The sequence below is a fragment of the Netta rufina genome, assembly GCF_964035555.1.
Source record: "Netta rufina genome assembly, chromosome: 7".
In the NCBI taxonomy this organism is placed as follows: Eukaryota; Metazoa; Chordata; class Aves; order Anseriformes; family Anatidae; genus Netta; species Netta rufina.
The window spans coordinates 35993000-36011491 of NC_140130.1; the positions used below are offsets into that span (position 1 = coordinate 35993000).

The 18492-nt window shown below is 41.9% G+C and overlaps 1 protein-coding gene across 3 annotated transcripts in view; it reads left to right on the top strand.

Moving 5' to 3' along the window:
• The first annotated feature begins 11037 nt into the window (after positions 1–11037).
• MGMT (O-6-methylguanine-DNA methyltransferase) overlaps positions 11038–18492 on the top strand; it is a 164901-nt gene continuing 157446 nt past the window's right edge. For 2 of the 3 annotated variants that reach the window (XR_014618610.1, XM_084290114.1), the window contains exons 1-3: positions 11038–11120; positions 12463–12505; positions 12618–12697. The gene's annotated coding sequence lies outside the window, so the exon portion shown is untranslated. The remainder of the gene's footprint in view (positions 11121–12462; positions 12506–12617; positions 12698–18492) is intronic. The other variant, XM_084290115.1, reaches the window with a different exon arrangement.

Genomic DNA, 18492 nt, shown 5'->3' on the forward strand with positions numbered 1-18492 from the left:
CAGTCAAACTAAAAAGGATCACTCATCCAAATCTGAAGGAACTATGGTATTTTGAGAATAATGTTGGGCTACCTTTTCCAACCAACCACTATATCATATGAATTGGCCAAAAAAGCCCATTTCCCCTCATGGGACTGGTGTGTTTCTGGAGGTTAGGCACAGAGAGGCACCCAAAGCACTGGATTTTCAGATAAATTTCTTCCCCAGGAGGGCCGTGGAGCAGAGGGAGAGGTTCCCCATGGAGCCCATTCCCATCCTTGGAGGCTTCAGGCCCAGGCAGGATGAAGGCTGACTCTGGAGATGGGCCTGCCTGGGGCAGGGGGTGGACCACAAACCCCCTCCAGGCCAGCCTGGATTATTTGACGGCATTATAGCACAACTGTATGTTCTCCTCTTCCAGGCAATCATTTAAGACCACCACAGGGAGAATTAGTGTAGCCCCCAGCTACGCCTCCGTGCTGCAAGATCCTCCCTCACCAGGTCCCCAGGCACATGACGATGTGGTGCAGGAAAAGAGAAATACAATTTTTTTCACAGCAATTATAACATACATAAAACAAGTTCATAGAATTATGTTCTGTTTTCTACATTCACCTTTATGCTAGTAAAACAGAGACTTCTTGTTCTGGGCTTTCTGCCTTACAGGCAACGGGAAAAGATTTCTCTGGAAAGTCTTGTCAGGATTTTTATTTACCCAGTTCTAGGGTTCTGCCGGGCTCAATCTCAGATGCTCCTGGAACTCTTGGCAAAGTCCAGCAATAAGGAAACTGCATCTCATCAGTTCTCATCTGCAGATCAAAGCAATTCAGTGGCAACATGAAAAGGCTGTATTTAAAAACTGACAGGATACCCTTAAAAAAATTAAAAGAACTACCTTTAAGTTTCTGGGAAGATCGCATTCTGAGTCTCAAGGAAAATAAAACAACATCTAAAAGGCAGTATTAAAAATATCCTTAGACTCGGGAGAAGCATTTGTATTTATCCAGTGTTGAAAAAATATACTAATCTAAATGTTCTCTACTCCATGTTCCATTTTGGTATAAAACTATTTAACCATTATACTGTGTTAAGTTATGCTGATTTTCCTCTTGTGCTTCTGTGAAGGCTGGTTAAAGCTAAGAGCAACCAACAAATGACAGAGATTTGAAGGAGGCCGCCTGAGAGCAGAACAAAACATAGGAACTTTTTTCACGATTTGCAAGTATAGGACACAGAGCAGTTCACTGGCTCCTTCTGATTCCTGGTACCTTACAGTGTTATTATAAATATAAATGTTACCTCTCCTTTGACTAGCACACCCCATTCCCTGTTCCTCAGGCTTGCTCTGGAGCTGCCTTTGCCTCCGTCTCATTTTTGTCAGAAGTGGGAGCACAGTGCGGTATCAGCATATGCCTGACCTTTCCAGGATTTGCATTTTTACCTTTACCATTCAGGGACTTGCTTATGCTTGAAATCTGCTGCAGGTTAACTTGAATTACTTCATGTTAAGGTGCTTAATGTCACAACTTTTTTCTTCTCCTGTTGCAGGTCAGCTGGCACTTTAACATGCACTGTTAAGCCAACTTGGGAAGCTGAACACGGAATCACAGAATTGTAGGGGTTGGAAGGGACCTCCAGAGATCATCAGCTCCCTTGACCAGCTGGCCACGCTCCTTTTAATGCACACCAGGATCCCATCGGCCTTCTTGGCCACCAGGGCACACTGCTGGCTCATGGCCAACCTGTCACCCACCAGGACCCCCAGGTCCTTCTCCATGGAGCTGCTGTCCACGAACAGCTTTGTCCATCTCAGTGTAGCCGTGGAAGCACCCCATGTCAGCAGCCTCTGTGCTCCCCTCAGCCTTGAGCAGATGCCTTTGAACTACAACAGGAGGGTGGGCATTTGTACTACAACAGGAGGTGTACTACACAGGAGGTGTACTACAACGGGAGGCAGTGCGGCCCCACACATGCTCACTGGGCACTGAAGCAAGGCCAGAGGCAGGGCTCACAGGCACTTAGGAAAAAGAGGATAAACATTTTCACACCTCTTTAGATTACTGTACAATCCTATTTACCTAGCAGAGGATGTTATATTTTTATACAAATGTTAACACAAGATACATGAATTCAAGGCAGAATTTAGCACTCAGGTGGCACATCAATGGAGCTTTTTCCTGTGGGTGAATCGGGTTCCTGCTTCTAGCTGGTAGTGCTACTTGGCAGAGCTGCCTATCTTCCTGCCTTCCCCTTTGCCTTTCTGATCCCTCAGAGAAACACCCTTTAAATAGGCGTTCTTAATGGATGGATGTACGGAGCTACTAGTCTGTCTTTTCTAACCTGCCTACTAGTTCATTTACGTCCTTAACTAGGATTATTAACCACTTCTTTGACTTGTCAAAATGGCAATTTATTGTCCCTCTCTTTTCACTCCCAAACCACAATCAGAACATTTTATTTTTGCTAAAATGGATACTGCATTTGGACAACAAATTCATTGGTCTCCAGCTCCTTTCTCAATAAGATAATTAGAAGCAGGACTGAACACTAGCTACAGAACTGTGCAAAATACACTGGAAAAGAGGATGCTCAAGAAAGGTAAAAAACAAAGAAAAAGAAGGCAGTAAAGCGTGATCAGGGGAATAGGGAAAAAGACAGGGACAGAGTCTCACAAGCATAACTGATCAGAATACTGTAGCAGCAAACAACTCTCCTGCAGAACATACTGCTGCTGGATTGCATCACAGTTTCCTAGCAAGTACTTCTGCACTCTGAAACCATCTTCAAAGCAGTATTTCCCAGAAAGAGATAATTTTCCCAACACTCAGGGACACTAGACAAAAGAGAAAATCAGTACCATTCTCTTTTCTGCCTAAAGAAAAATGTGTTCTGTCACACGACAGTTCATTATACAGCTAGTACCTACCATGTACATAAGTTCACAACATGTTAATACCAAAATAACCTGCATATGATTTTTTTTGTTTGTTTATGGCCTTCCTGGATTTTGCACAGCACTCAGTATGCTCGTAGATTTGACTACTCAAAACCCAAGGATGAGTATCATTTTGCTCTCACAGGTCCCCGTTGTTGCTCTGCATCTTCATTTTCTTGCACCATATTGCTTTCCTGAAGTTCATGATTTTGTAGGAGAAAAAAAAAAAAAAAAAAGCCATTTTAATCTGGGAACAGCAATTCATCTTCATAAAACTGATCTTTTATGATCTAATGACATGACATCAAGCTCACTGAAATCAGTGAGAGTCTTCTTATCAGCTTCAAAACACATTTTATGTAGCCGGTGATTTTCTCTGAAGAAAACTGTGACTCCTCAAGCTCCATATGCATGACTATTCCTGTGTTAACCACCAGGACAGTGGCCACTGTTCACCCAGCCATACAGCACCTACATGTATGTACCCACAGGAGTCATCAGCAATGACTCTTACTTTCTGGGTTGGGACTGAGCAGTTTCATCATCACGGGACACCACAGCTCGGACCCCAGGCTGGCTCACCTTGGCAAGAGAGGTTCAAGGGTCTGACTCTGCAGCCTCCTAGAGGGCTCTTTTCTTTCCCTCAGCTGCCCAAGCACACAACTGCTTGCCATCAGGTTTGCACAAAAGCACAAGGACGATGTGAAAATGAAAGCGAGCAACAGTACAACTGGTCTGTGCTGCGTGCCTATTTTTCTGCTGTGTGTCCGTTTCCATTGTGTTGATTGCACTGCTGCCATCCACTTCTGCTACACCGACACTAACACACGGGTGATCCGGGGGAACTGGATCCCTCTAATGCAGACTCTCTCCATAACAAAACAGGCACATTTTTACCTGTAGAGAGTAATTCAATATTAACATTTTTGACTGCTCTTCAGCAGCTGCGTGATGAGGTTTGCTAGCACTCTGAAGATTACACAAGGCTAGAGTTATACACACAGTTTATAAAATCACACAGAAGTCATGCATTTTACATAGACAGACTCCCTAAAGTGTCACACCGTATTTTAGCATCTGAACTTACTGTGATTCAGTAAAAGAATCCTGCTTCTCTGCAATGGATCTTAGGCTCTGCAACCTCCTACACATGCATATATCATCATTGACTTCCAAAAGAGTACTGTTGGCTTGAGGGACAGAGGTGTACCTCCTATAATGGTATATACTACATTCTGCAGCAACCTTTCTTCTCATATTTCAGGGTTGAAAAAGGCCTGTCAAAAAGGGGCTATTATGAAAGGGAATTTGAAGACATTCATAAACATCTAGACAGAAAATTGCATTTTCAATATGAGAACCTCAATAGTTAAGGCTACATTTGGGAGATCACTATGGCCCTCTTATTTTCTGCTTACGCTGTCAAAGTTTGAATTCATGTTGGGTTTTTGAGCAATTCAAACAAAGGATACTTTCATAAACATCCATTTCATAAACTACAGCATATCTAATTCTTTGGGTTCTGAAGGCTGAGCTGAATGTAGTGTTTGTAGTCTACTGAGAATATGTCTGGAAAACATAAAACAATCTACTAGGTAAGTTACAAAGCTGTTGACATAGGGAATGAAAATGGAAATTCTGTAGTAGTCTCCTACATCCACAGTTTTACACTATACTTTGCCTGATGTTAGTTGATTGGTGCAGTATATCTTGATGTTAGTATCCCATTTCAGAAATGTTCTGACATTATCTATTTGGCAGTTTGAAAAATAGTATCAAACTCCCAATGCATTTGAGCGCACGTTTCAACACAGCAATCATAATATCCATTTCCATTGATGCAAGAGGCAGGTTAGTACCAACTTCAAGTGGATTCATTTCTAGGACTACAATACATGATTCTACAACACACACACACACACACAACCCTACACATGCAGACACAGCTTGGCTAGAAAGACCAAAAGGAATTAACATGATTTAATTTCCTGTGCCTCCCGGTAAACACACAGGTTCATTTGGGAGCAAGTCTGCCCCTACAAAGTAATTGATGTGGCGAGTTCTGTGAACACAACGGCACAGATAATTGTTGGCAACTTCCCCTACCCATGGCATAGGAAAGAATGTGAGGAGGAATTTTCATTCAAGGCAAAATTATTAAGAACGTTTTTCAAGATATTTATGATGATTGCAAAGATGGGCGTATCTCTACGCAGGCTACAATAACCCGATCACTTGAAGGATGTGTTCTATTGCAAATATGTTTCGTATGTCAATAGGAAAAAATACGCGCTGTAAATTCTGCTGTAATAATTATTGGAAATGCTTGAGCCTCGCTGGAATTTGGCAATAGCTGCAAAAGCTCCATTAAATATAGGACTCCAGGCACACTTAATTTAACAGGAGATTTATCAGTGGCCTTATTGACCAAAAATTCCTCTTATTTAACATTTATAAGCCTTTTTACCACACAAATTTCTCCGCAGCATAACAGATAAAAGTTTTACTGGTTAGCTTCACCAATACTGTCGAAGCATTTTCCAGCAAATTCTGGAATAAGGCAGCCAGGAGATACCTAAACCAACTGAAGTAGGGCATATGAAACACCATAACTTTTTATGGTTTTGCCCTAAATAAAATGAAGCCAATCTCTGCTAATATCCCTTTCATTTACACGGTTTGCTACTAGATTTCCCTAAAGGCATTAGTGGCTGGCAAACAACTCCCAGCACCTTGATTACAGGAAATCATATTTTTCCCAATGCCAAGCTTCTTCATAAGCACTGAAAATGGTTTGCCTACTAAAATACATTTTCTTAACTTACCAGTAATTCTATACTTCAAGCCACCCAATTTCCTTCCTCTCCCAGAGCAGGAACCAGTTGTATTCCTGCTCAATATATCCGGACTTTTTGCTTACTTTTTGTGTTGTGTTTTTTTTTTTTTTCCTTTTTTTCTTTTTTTTTTTTCCTTTTGTTGTTTGTTGTTTGCTTGTTTTGTTGTTTGTGTTTTGTTTTTGTGTTTTTGTTTGTTTGTTTGTTTTAGAGAAGGGTCTATGCTTTCAGACTTAAAATATTCCCGGAGAATGTTCTGGGGGAATAGGAAGACAAAAAGCTGTCATAGCAGGGGTTACAAACAATGTAAAAGACTGGAAATTTAAAACCTAAAGATCTTTATCTGAACTCCCTCAAATTGCAGGAATTATGAAGATACACTGCAAAGACAGACTCAGACTGTTCAAAATTCTTTTTGCAAAGAAAATACTCTTCTCTTATTAAAGTAGCAGAGTTCTTTAATGATCTCAGTTGCTATTGGGAATGATCTACCATCAGCAATGATTCTTATAGGTCTCCATATTTTGGTACAAAGAGGCCTTCAACTGTCCAATCTGATCCTACCCAGTCTGAAGAAAACCATACTTCTTCAGAGCCACCTCTTTGCCTTCATTTCTTACTCTCCCTGAAAAACATACAAATCATATCCCACATCATCAAAATTTGACTCCTTCTAGAGTTCCCAGAAACACTTGCACTCACACACACACATTTGCTCCAGTGGCCCAGGCACACGCTTATCAGCATTTCACACCCATTAAAATCTAGGGACAAACTCCCATAATGTGCTGCAAACAAAAGTCTGGTGTAAGAGATTATTTCTGTTACTAAAACCTATTCTGAAACCAGATTCAGCATGCCTTTCACACACACACACACACACACCCTCCCTCCCTCCTTCAGGGCCAATTAAAGCCCATAACGCGCCCAGACCAAACAGCTAGATCTGCATTGACGTGAACTTTCCAGATTGAAATTTGCAGGACACATCCCTGCTGCTGAGAAAATGCAAGCGTCCTGGCAAACGAAATCACACAGTTTCTGGTTTCATTCAGACTTTATTTTTTTCCTGGCGATTATAAATGTGAAAAGCAATACTTATTAACTTGCTGAAGTGAAATCATACAAGGTTACATTATTGCGCTTATTCACAGCTGAGGAGGTTCATGTAGGGAGGTCACGAGCACAGGAAGTGATCGAGGCCAGATTCTGACTCAGTACGGCATATAGACACAAAGGCAGAAATATATTTTGCTTTTGCTCCAATCTGACAATTTTCTCTGGGGGGAAATTCAAGAACTGCAAGTGAGATCCAAATCATAGCGGTTTCCAATACCACATCTTCCCTGAGACTCCATCTGGTCCTGTCTCAGGCTAACAAGAGGGCAGTTACAGCTCCAGTGCCCGAGTCCCTCTCCCCCAGCAGATGTTGCAGAAGGTAGATGCTTCCAGGGGTTACTCCTCAACAAGGAATTTAATCCAGACAGAAACATTTATGAATTCACTTCTCAAGGCCTTTAATAAAACCTCTTTTTATAAAGTTCTCCATTCCATCCCATCACATCACATTCTGTGGCCCTGAAGTTTTTATATTAGTCTAAGCTTTGTTTTACCCTGACAAAAAATCACTTTTTTTTTGTGCATTCATTGGGAACTTAACTACAAGGTTTAAGCTTGTTTTAGCTTGGGGAAAATATTATTCGGTACCTGAAAACACCATGTTAAATGAGAAATATAAGCAGCAAACCTAGTAACAAATAATGTAAACAATTGAAAGATAACGCCTTGAACAAAAAACAATGACATGGGACAAGATTTGAAAAGAATTTTAGAAATCCTCTACATTCTCACAATATCAGCGCTATGAAAATTTCCCCATTAGCTGTTATATTAGTGAACTAGACTGGATGTGGCAAAGAAAATTAACACCTCGTGGCCCTTACAGATAATGGAATAAGGAAGTCTGACAAGATACACCAACAGGAGGAACAGGCCTAAGTGTATGAAAAAGGGGGGGTTATAACTTCTGCTGACATTGATGTCATTGACCACCGATATGTCTAATTAGAAATAGTCTTCCCAGCCTCTTTCTTGTCATTAAAGGACAGGCTAGGAAGGAATTCAAAAGTTCAGTGGTTGGAATCATAACAGCACTGATAATAAAGATTAAAATCTGGTCAGCAGAAGGATTACTGGAGATTTGAGTAACATGTTCATTATTTTGGGTACAGAGTGAAAACTGCTAAGGAATACTTGTTTTACCTCATTTGCTAACAGTAGAATATGACAATTGAGTCAAAATGCAGTAAAATTTGAACCAGTACACAGACACAGTTCTTTCTATTGCAGACAACTTGTGGGTTCACTGCCAAAGCCCCAAATGCCTGGTTTTAAGAAAGTCTGGATGTTTCACAGTCCCTATTCTAACCTGTTGTAATGTAAAGTAAAATCATATTAAAGATAATCAATTTCCATGCTTCAGGCAAAAAGGAGATCAACCTGGGAGAGGAGTTAGGAAAGATTTATACATATTTTTTGAAGGTTTCCACTTACAGTAAAGTTTTGGGAACTGGCCACTTTTGAGAAAAGTGTAACAGCGCAGAGAGATTTCATTCACTTTAGTACTGTTTCCCTTTAATCTGGCATGCTAAGATTTTCAAAGTAAAATAAGTGCATTTTTAGGAGAGAAAATACCAGACTGAAATTTCCAAATCACTTCAAACTGGGGAGGATTCAAATACTTGGGATTTAACAAACCTCAAACTCAGTCAATTGGAACTACTCCAGATATCCCACTTTCCCCTTTCTCTTGCCACTCACGACTCACAGGGTAGGTGGAAGCACAATCTGACGTCCTCCACCTGAACTAATCCCAGGTCAGAAGTGGAGAGGAGCATATGGCAAAGACACAATTTCACACATTAAGCAGCTATATACACCTCCCCATTATGGCTCAGATTCACACAGCTCTGAGCAGAGGCAAAAAGGAGTTTAGGGCTCCTTGTACCTCCTATGCAGATGTGCCTGAGAATCTCCTACATGTTTTAAGATTGCATAAATCTGTAAGTATTTAATTAAATAATGAAATAATTTTTTCATAGTCTACTGGGAAAGCAGTCCTTTGGGGAATTCAGTGCTAATTAAGGTTTCTTTTTAAGAAGCCCTGTTGTCAGCACTAACACCTGCCATGGCCAGGCTGGTCAGTAGGTTTCTGCTTCTCAACTGGAACAGTCCAGACTGACCTAAAAAACGTTATCTTTATATTGGTATCTTGAAGGAAGAAAAAACAGGCAAAGAACTGATGATCACTATGGAAAGGAGGATTGCTGAAATTGGCTTGCAGAGCAGTTGGTTTATAAACAATTTTTTAATTTTATTTTATTTTATTTTACTTTTTGCCATGTAGCCGATCTACTTCTTATTGCAGAAATCTCCATATTCCTTTTTAATCACATCATGATACTGGATTTCAAAATGTCTGGGGAAAAAAAAAAAATAAAGGATCAGGGTTTAAGAAATTTGATATTTACATTCTAAAATAATAACTATCTCTAGGGCATCCCATCCAGTCCACAGCTTACTGATGTGAAGAGATCTTTCATCTGGAGATGAGATCATCTTCACCTAAGCCATTGCACTTGTATGGGGCACACAGTGCCAGTACCTTTCAATTCACTGTTAATCCGGGCTTCATTAAAGCTACAGGAAAGCTTTATTTTCTCTTGTCAGCATACAGCATCAGTTACATCATAACTCTGAATAATCTGTTCACTAACTGCCACTGTAAAGGTAACAGAAATTAATTATGAATGCATTAAAAAAAAAAAAAAAAAAGCACCAGAAAATATGCACCAGAAGTCTCTAATTGCTTGTAACTTATTACAAACATGGAATAGCTTTTCCTATATTTCTCCTTTCTTATAATACTATTTCTTTGTCGCTTAAAGGACAATGTGTTGATGCATTATAATGATGCACTGCTCATATAAAAATATTTGAATTTATTTTTCTTTATATTAATTGTAATTTATAGATCACACAGATTCACAAATCACTTCTATCTTGTTCTAAATTGATATGTCTGTAGGTTACAATTAGCAGGATGGTGTGGAAGCACCGTACATTTTTACTGAGATCAATTTTTACAGTGATTATCGGACAATGCCTTGCTTATGTAGACAGAAAAGAACCTAAAACAGGGTGTCAAACATTCCTTGCTTACATTTCCTTGAGAGACTGAGGTTAGAACAGAAAATAAAATGGAAAAATAGGTACCACATTAAAAATAGTACTCCTACAAAAAGGAGCATCTTTGCACCATGGCACACCGGTGTCATCAGCCGCCCTTTTTTAAGTCTGCACCAAGTGCAACTATTCCAAAGGTATTTTCAATTGCTTTGTTGAAACTTCTGCATTTTTAACAAAATTTTGTAATTTGTTAGAATCAGATTTAACACATATGTGCTCACTGTATGTCATTTTTACTCGTAGCGTTCATTTCCTATGAAAAATAGATTTCCAGGATTCTGTGATGAGTTTTTAAATTTCTCCTGATATTTCCCAATTGGATCCCTCCATTTTGTGATAACTTCTGAGTCCTACAATACCACCATAAAATGTTTTGCTGATATAACTCAGATACAGATTCAGACAGTGGAAGATTCTCTGGCTTGAAAATTAAGGGCTTCTCGTTGCAAACACAGCCAGCACCTTTCCTCCTGTATTTTGTGTGTGTGCAACCTCATATAAACCTCACCCTACAGCCTACATTCCCCCTCCATGTCTCCTCTTTTAGGGATTGAATATGCTGATACAAGACAAACACAATAAATCGGCAAACTTGCTTTCGGTTCATTGTCCCTGCCTTGCAAATGACTTGAAACTTTGCAAATGAGTTGAAAACGTTGATGCTGTCGGCCGTTGCCTGTGACCCTGAGCACCAGCAAAGCACAGACCCGGCTGATTCCACCCTAGACAACTCCAACCTCTTCCAGCTTAGGAAATTGTGTGATTTTGTGATTCTTTGGCGCTGTGCACTCGGAGGCAGGGCAGTGCCGAGGCCTCGCCTTGTTGCTTCCGGACTCGCTGCGCTGCACCAGCACCTCTCTGCCTGCCTGCAGCCCGTGGTTCTGTGCCAGACACCAGCACTATCACCTCGGCCAGGGCTCGCTGCCTGCCTCCTGCCCTTTTTTTGGGGGAGCTGCCTGCCCCGTCCTGCCTCACCCCCATGCCTCCAGCACGGGCAGCTCCGCCCCGGTTTCACGGCGCCTGCCCGGCCGCGGCCTGACGGGAAGAGCCGTCCTCCCTCCTCCTCCTCCTCCTCTTCCTCCTCCTCCTCCTCTTCCTCTTCTTCCTCCTCCTTCTCCCTGCAGGTGCGCGGGGCGGCTCGGGGCCGAGGAAGCAGCCACGGGGTGATGGCAGCGGGACGGGGCCGGGCACAGGCACGGGGCTGCGGGGCCGGGTCCCGGTCCCGGTCCCCTCCCCGGGGGCTGCGCGCCCTGAGGCGGCCGCACGGGGCTCGGCCGGGCCGGTGTGGTGCAGGGATCGCTGCTGTAAAGCTGCGGGGCAGAAATGCGTCCTGCAGAGCGCTGTGGGGGCTCTGGTGCTTGGGCACAGCCGAGGGGCTGCTTTGGGTTTCCCTCAGGTGCCGCATGGAGCAGTGAGAGGGCGGCAGGGATGGCAGCGCCCTGCCAGCAGCCCGTAGCTGGATCAGGCAGTGATGAAAAGAACGAAAGTAATGCAAAAAAAGTAATGCAGGTCGCATTGGTATTAACATAAAAGCGTCTTCTTGCTGCTGGCATAAGAGCCAAGCTCTGCAGCTGTTTGTAAAACGGGTACAATGTTGTACCTGCATGCAGTTTTAAAACCAAAATAAGTGTAAAGATAGTGCTCTCTTTCTTTTTTTTTTTTTTTTTTTTTTTTTCCTGCTATGACTCCCAAATAAAACCAGTTACTGAGTCGCATCTTATTTTTCTGAAACAGGGCTCCTATTAAACAGTGGGGTGCAGCCTCTAGGTGCTGAAGCCTCCCACGTTAGGAGCAGAGATGCGTTCAGCGTAGGGATGGCTGTCACGGCGTGACTCCCACAGTGAGCCCTGTGCTGCTGACAGGGTTCCCCGGTGAGCCTGATGGAGGCTTTGCCCTCACAGCCCTGCCTGTCCCCCCTGTGCATGCAGGACCAGGAGTGGTGGTGTAGGAGCTCTCCCTCCCTGAACTGCCGCTGTGGCCTTTGGTCCTCCCTCGCTTGTGTGGAAACACAGCCTAAGCGGAGCCATGATAGGGGATCTTCTGTGGGAGCCTTGCTGCATTATAATTCTTCCCTGCCCTGCATGCAATCTTTCTTCCAGCTCAAGTAGCTGGGATGTGGGAGCGCTGAGGAGGTCAGGCAGGCTGGAGGTCTCTTCCAGCAGCTCTCCCCACCCTCCTGTATGGGTACATACCCATTGGGAAGGTTGCATCTTGATCCAGACCTGAAGGGTTAGCAAAAATGGGCCCACCTGGCTCTGGGTTAAGGCTAGCGCATGTAGCCTTGGAGCAGAATCATAGATAACACAGTATTTTGTTCTAAACCCGGGTTATTACTTCATATATTGATTTTGGGTTGGGGTTTAAACAGGCCCCTCTCCAGTTTGCATAAACTTAGGTTTCTTTATGCACATTTGGCTGCTATGATGCTTTTTAAAGCTTATTTCCTCTTTTCCTCTTGAGCAAAAGCCTTTAAGCACCCCTCTAATACAGGATACTTCTATCTAACCAGGTACAGTTCTCTGAAATTTGCGAAGTTTGTTTGTTTCCTTGAGAATGGTCTGTGAGTCTGTGTGGCAGAGTTTATCCCAGTAAAAAGTTGTGTTTCCTTTGTTTTTAAACAGAAGCGTACCACATCTGGACAATTCTACCAAAAGCCTCAAGCTTCAGAGGAAAAAAAGATGTAGCCCTGTGAGCTTGCAAGGTGGCTTTAGCAATTCCTATCTGCATTCTGATCCATGACAAGTTAATTACACCAATTACACCAGCAACTGAACAGAAGCTCTATAGGAAACTGTTGTAGTTATATTGCAACTTGTGTTACCGTGACTACTTTATCTCTTGATAACTCTGTAATTAACTTGTCACCACTGTTTAATGCTTAACGTATGTAGAGAATCAGTTAATGGCATCACTAAAAGGATGGTAGCCTGAAGGAGAAGCTCATGCCCTTTGGGAAGGTTATCGGGGTTTCCTTGAATGGCTAATTTAAGGACTTGTGAAGAAAAAGTATTAAGTTTGTTATGGGAAGCGTGGATAAGATGGAAAGGCTGCGCCGAAGAAATTCTGTTTAAACTGACTTTGGTGACAGGGGAAACTATTAGAAGGAACAGCAGTGTAAAAAATCCAAGGCAGAATATGTCAAAGACATGGATGGCTGTTTTTGTAGTATCCTTTCCTGCAGCAGCATGCAGTTAGGAATCTGGAGGAACGAGAACTGATGTTCATGAATTAAACCTTGGTATGCCAGCTGCTCTACCTGCTGATGTTCTGACTAATGTGGCATAATTTCTCTGTAAGCCCTGTCCTTCATCTCTGATGCAAGGGATGAAATCCTCTCTTGGGGCCACTGACACTTGGTTTCTGCTGTGATGGTCACTCTGGTGCTGGTGTTGTGAGAGCTGAGCCATTGGCTTCATGGGGACAAATTTTAGGCCCTGGGATGTTGGGGCTTCTCGGGGTGTTTAACATCACCCTTGGGGCACAGTGAACCATTCTGCCTGGGATGCAGCTGACCTAAGTTAAATTGCTTTTCCACAAAGAGGGCAGGGGGAAAAAAAAAAAAAACAACTTTTTGGTAATACCTGTTAACATTTCTCATTTTATTTTTCACAGAACAATGTTAAATTCTGGATGTGTGAAACTTCTGAATACATCCTGAAGACATTAGTATTCAGTCTAACACTTTTAAAGATTTCCTGCGTTAGAATAATTTCCTGTTTGTAACACTAGTGAAGTCAGCAAGTACCTAACCTGGTCTGTATTGCCCATTCCCAGAAGTTGACGGGTGAAGCTGAATGCACATTCCACCAATAGCATAACTCGTAAAAGCAAGCACTTGTTAAATCTATTTGTTTTTATTATGGACATCGATCTGCCAGTCGCAATAATGCATTTATGGACATTTTTCTGCAAGCGCAGCGCTGGTGGCAGTTTTTACTGACAAATTGAGTCATATGGACAGTAGTTCAAAATACGCTTACTTTATTGACGGATTGTGCAATTCTCTAGTTTACTGAGTGTTCATAAGATATCTGGACTGGTGAAGAGAATGTAACTAATGGGAAAACGTAGGATGAAGTTTTAATTTTAGGAGGCCTGAAATGTTGTAGGCAGTGACAGGTTTCAGCATGTGTCTTGGCTGTTAACTTTTTCATTAATGGCATAATTAAAAAAGCAAAGGTGTCCTAGCAAGGACTTCAGCTCTGCTAATTTATATGAAGGTATAATGAGGAAACCTTCCTGATGCAAGAAAAAATCCCGTGTTAAGTTTTTTTCTCCCATACGGCTAACATTATCACCCAGCGGTGGTGCGTGTGGGCCAGCATTAATTTAAACACACAGGTAGAGGAACAACTGAACGATAAAAACAAATCAAACCTCTGTTGAAATATTTTCCAGAAATGCTAAATGTAATTTTAAAGCTGCTGATATTATGATCTACTTGTGTGGTCCAGACTACTGTTTAAAGAAGTCAAATGTATTTGAATGCCAATAAAGTTTGTGTGGCTTTGCAGTTTTATGGATATTGAGTTATTGTTAAATTATTTTTTTGGAAATATGTCACTATTTTGATGCTTTTTGCTAAACCTTTTTCATGTTGTTTTCTCATTTACTATTTTGCAGTAAAAAAGCATCCAGTCCTGATTTGTCAGGACTATGTACTACTTTATATTGTGTCATATTAAATAATACAAATCATTTCAAGTATATTTTCAAGTCACTTGTAAAAATTGGACCCACAGCTGAAATTCTACCCAACACATACAAATATTTTCATCAGGGTAAATCCCCGTTAAGGTTAATCTCCAGAAGGAAGAAAGGATTTCATTGGTATGACGATTCTTATTTTCCCTCTGCTTTCCAAGCAAAATTGCATATTTTGCTGCTATAGATAGAGGGCCTACGGTCTTGACTATCATGGGGAAGGGAAACAGAGTAATTCTGCCTCTTTAAAAGCAGGAACTAATGGCATCCAAAGAAGCACCAGGCGTCAGTTCAGATCACACCTGTCCTCTACGCAGCGTGTAGCTGAGTGATGGATCTCGGAACAGGCGGCTGGGGGTGCTGGGCTTGGGTTCAGAAGTGAACTGGACAAACACTGAGCCCTTTGCCTGTTTTCTTTCACATTTCTGACTCGGGATGATTGAAACCCACTTTTGGGGGGACACGACAGTGGACAGATTAAAAAAAAAGGGCCAAGTGCTTTCTATGCTGCTGGTGGGGTTGAAGGTGGGCCACTGAAGAGATGGGCTTTTGGTCTTCTGTGGATTAGTAGACAGCAAGTGTTAATGCTGTCTTGTGGATGTGGCTGCTGCATAATTAGCATTCCAGTAATATTTTAATTATCTAACTGCTTTAGATGAGTCAGTACAATGCAAACAACAAAATGATTTGTGGTTGTTTGTATATTCAAATATACAGGACTGTTAATTAGTTAAACTTTTAATAACACTTAAAGCAAACTTAAGGCCTTGTTAAATGATTAACTTTTTGGTTTAACTTTACAAAATCACAAGATAGGATATACCACATCTAAAAATACACATGAAATACACAAACTTGCTTTGAGAGCAGTGGGCTGGCTTTGTTGATGGTACGTTTTTAGACTGTGAGCGGTGTCCTGGAGAAACAATTCACAAACAACTTTTTTTCCCCTTCATCTTGCTCCATTGAAGTTCAGTGTGGTCAAATATAATGTAGTGGGAAGGGCGGGGAGAAAAGGGAAATCCCTTGCACAATCTCCTATTGACATCAAAAATACCTCTGGTTATTTGCTGATGTTACTTCAGTCCATGAAAGAGGAAGAGTTCTGGTTGGTCGACTGAGAAATGAGATTGGCTTTATTCAAACTGGTTTTATTTTATTTTATTTTATTTATTTTATTTTTTTTCCTGGAATTATAACTGAATTGGTAGGTTTTGAATCCCGCTTGCAGTGGGCATGGGTCATTATCTCCTTTCAGCTTTGAGGCTTTAGGCAGTTGATGTCTGAAAGAACAAGCTGTGCCTGCACCCAGCGTTGCATTTCCAGAAATTGAATTTCAGGACAAACAAGGCCAGGTGGTCAATCTAAGAGTAACTTTTCTTAATAGATGCTTATGCTGTTTCAGAAAGTAGAATAATAGTGCTATTTTGTCTTCACCAACTTCATTTTGTATCACTGGTAATATATACAGCCTGGTTTTGAATGCTTTTCGGTTGTCTTTTTGTGCATCTATATTTGATTCCATAGTCAGAGTTTCTAAGAATATGATTAACCCTGTGGGTCATCTTATAATGTAATTATTAATGATTGATTCTGTTTATCCTTGAAATCAATATAAGAAGCAAAATGGTTTGGCATATATTTGGGGTTGATTTCGAACGTTCAGTAAACATGATCTTGTGACAAGACTGGTATACGTTTATTACACAGAACATGTTTGATGAATCTGAAGTGTGTAATTAGTTTTATATAATGATGGTGATATGTGGTGTTTTTACATGACTTATGTTAATATGGCCAATAGTGTTAACATCTCCTGCCACTAATAGTTAGGGTGGGGATGTATAGTAATTGATCTTCCTGGGAGTGCTGTAATGTAAAAACAATTCAGGCTGTTTGAAGTATATTTTACAAGTGTGCATTGGGCCTTTGGGATGTTATACTGAAAAACCCAATTGTACAGTTACCATGGGAACCCAATTAGAATAGATTGCTTGAGTTTTTTTCAGTCTTTCATCTTGACCAAAAATCTAATGTACTTTAAATGTTTTCATATGGAATTTTATTCATATACTGACTTGATATATTAGCTGTTTTTAAATTTTAGTGCTAAAACCAGAGAGTATTAAGTTTTGCAGATCCTGAAGACTTCTCTTTCAAGGAGAATCTTCCTTTAATATTTAAAAGTTGGTGAACTGAGAAAAATGCTTTTTATGAATCATAATGCTGCCACCACACGTACTTTTCAGGCTGGAGTTCTGTGAAAGTAAATAAGAAAACATCTTAAATCCCAAGGACTTCCATTCTAATCCATCAACACCATACAGCTGAAAAGTTTCAGGGCCCTTAAAGAATCTGTTTTTTGAGATAAGCTCGGATTATTCTTTACATTTCTGTTAATGGATTTCAAGGTGTGGGATGCTCGCACTGTGGGTCTACGATATATTGACTTCATGTACCATGTCACCTCCATTCAAGGAGGAACTCGTACCAGCACCTGAAGACATTTGTTCGTCTTCCCGGTGGCTCAGGAACATCCTGCTGCTGCTTGTCAGTGTGGCTACAGAACAGAAGTTCTGGAAAATTTGGGCATTTCCCAACCAAAAGGCCAAGGGGGCATGAGGGAAGAGCTCGTTGGTCCCAGTCAGGCACCTCTGAGCTAGCCAGTGAGGATGGGGACAAATTTTGCCTTTCTTCACTTCTGCTCATGAATCGATCCCTTCAGTTCATCTGTAGATGTAGGAGGAGATTCCCACGTTGGTGGAGTGGTGGATGACAGTATGGGTCCTGTCTTCAAGGCAGGTTCACTGGCATCTCAGTGACAGATTCTGGCATCTCATTTTTTGGTACGTGAGCCAGGATGGGGTGTCATGGTTGAATTTGAAAAATTATTCCTGTGCCGTTCAGAAGAGGTACCAGCTTTGTTGCCTTGGCATCAGCCTCAGGGGTGCCTTCAACTAAGTTGGAAAGAAGTTAGTGCATTGCTCAGCCTCTTATACCAAAGACAGCATCTTTGCAGGGTTGATGAGATACATTTTGGAGTGATATTTTGAACTTCCCCAGCCTTGTGAAGTTTAGGAATGGTCTTGTGTGGGTGGTTTTCCCCTCGGTAGCTGCAGGCCTTCTTCGTGATCACCGTGTCTTGAGCGTTACAGCTGTGTTTGCCCCAGCCACCTGTCAGCAGAAGGAACCATCCTGGACAAGCAGACACTTGCACAGCGCAACCTGGGGCAGAAAGAGGCCATGAACAGTAATCAATCACCAGCCCTCCTTAGGCACCGTGCAGCTTCTTCTTGCTTAATTGGTTCATTTGTCCTTCTCAGCCACCCACCTCCCCAGGGGCTCAGGGTTTTTCGAGCCTTCCCCCAGTGCCTTGCCTGCTTCTCAGCTTCTCAGCAGGGCACGGGTGGCTGTGGTGCTTGTAGGGCGCTCAGGTGAGGCCTGGTGGACGGATCCATGTCCTTCAAGCTTTTTATTCTCAGATGCAGCAGGCCAAAAATACCATTTTTGGGCCCGCCAGGGAGGGGGCAGCGCTCTGGCGTAGGGGGAGCCCAGATGGCGGCCGAGCGGTCGTGGAGGACGAGGCCTGTCTTGGTGTGCAAATATTCCACACTAGCCTGGTGAAATAATTGGGTGTTCTGGTGCTTGTTATGTCCCTAACACGATTCAGAAGTTAAACTAGCTGAAGGATAATTTTGATACCCTAGCGTTTTGTGATTTATAGATGAGAGCTCACACTTGATGTCATTGCCTCCCAGTTTCTGATTATTTTTGTTCGGGTGCTGCCTGATG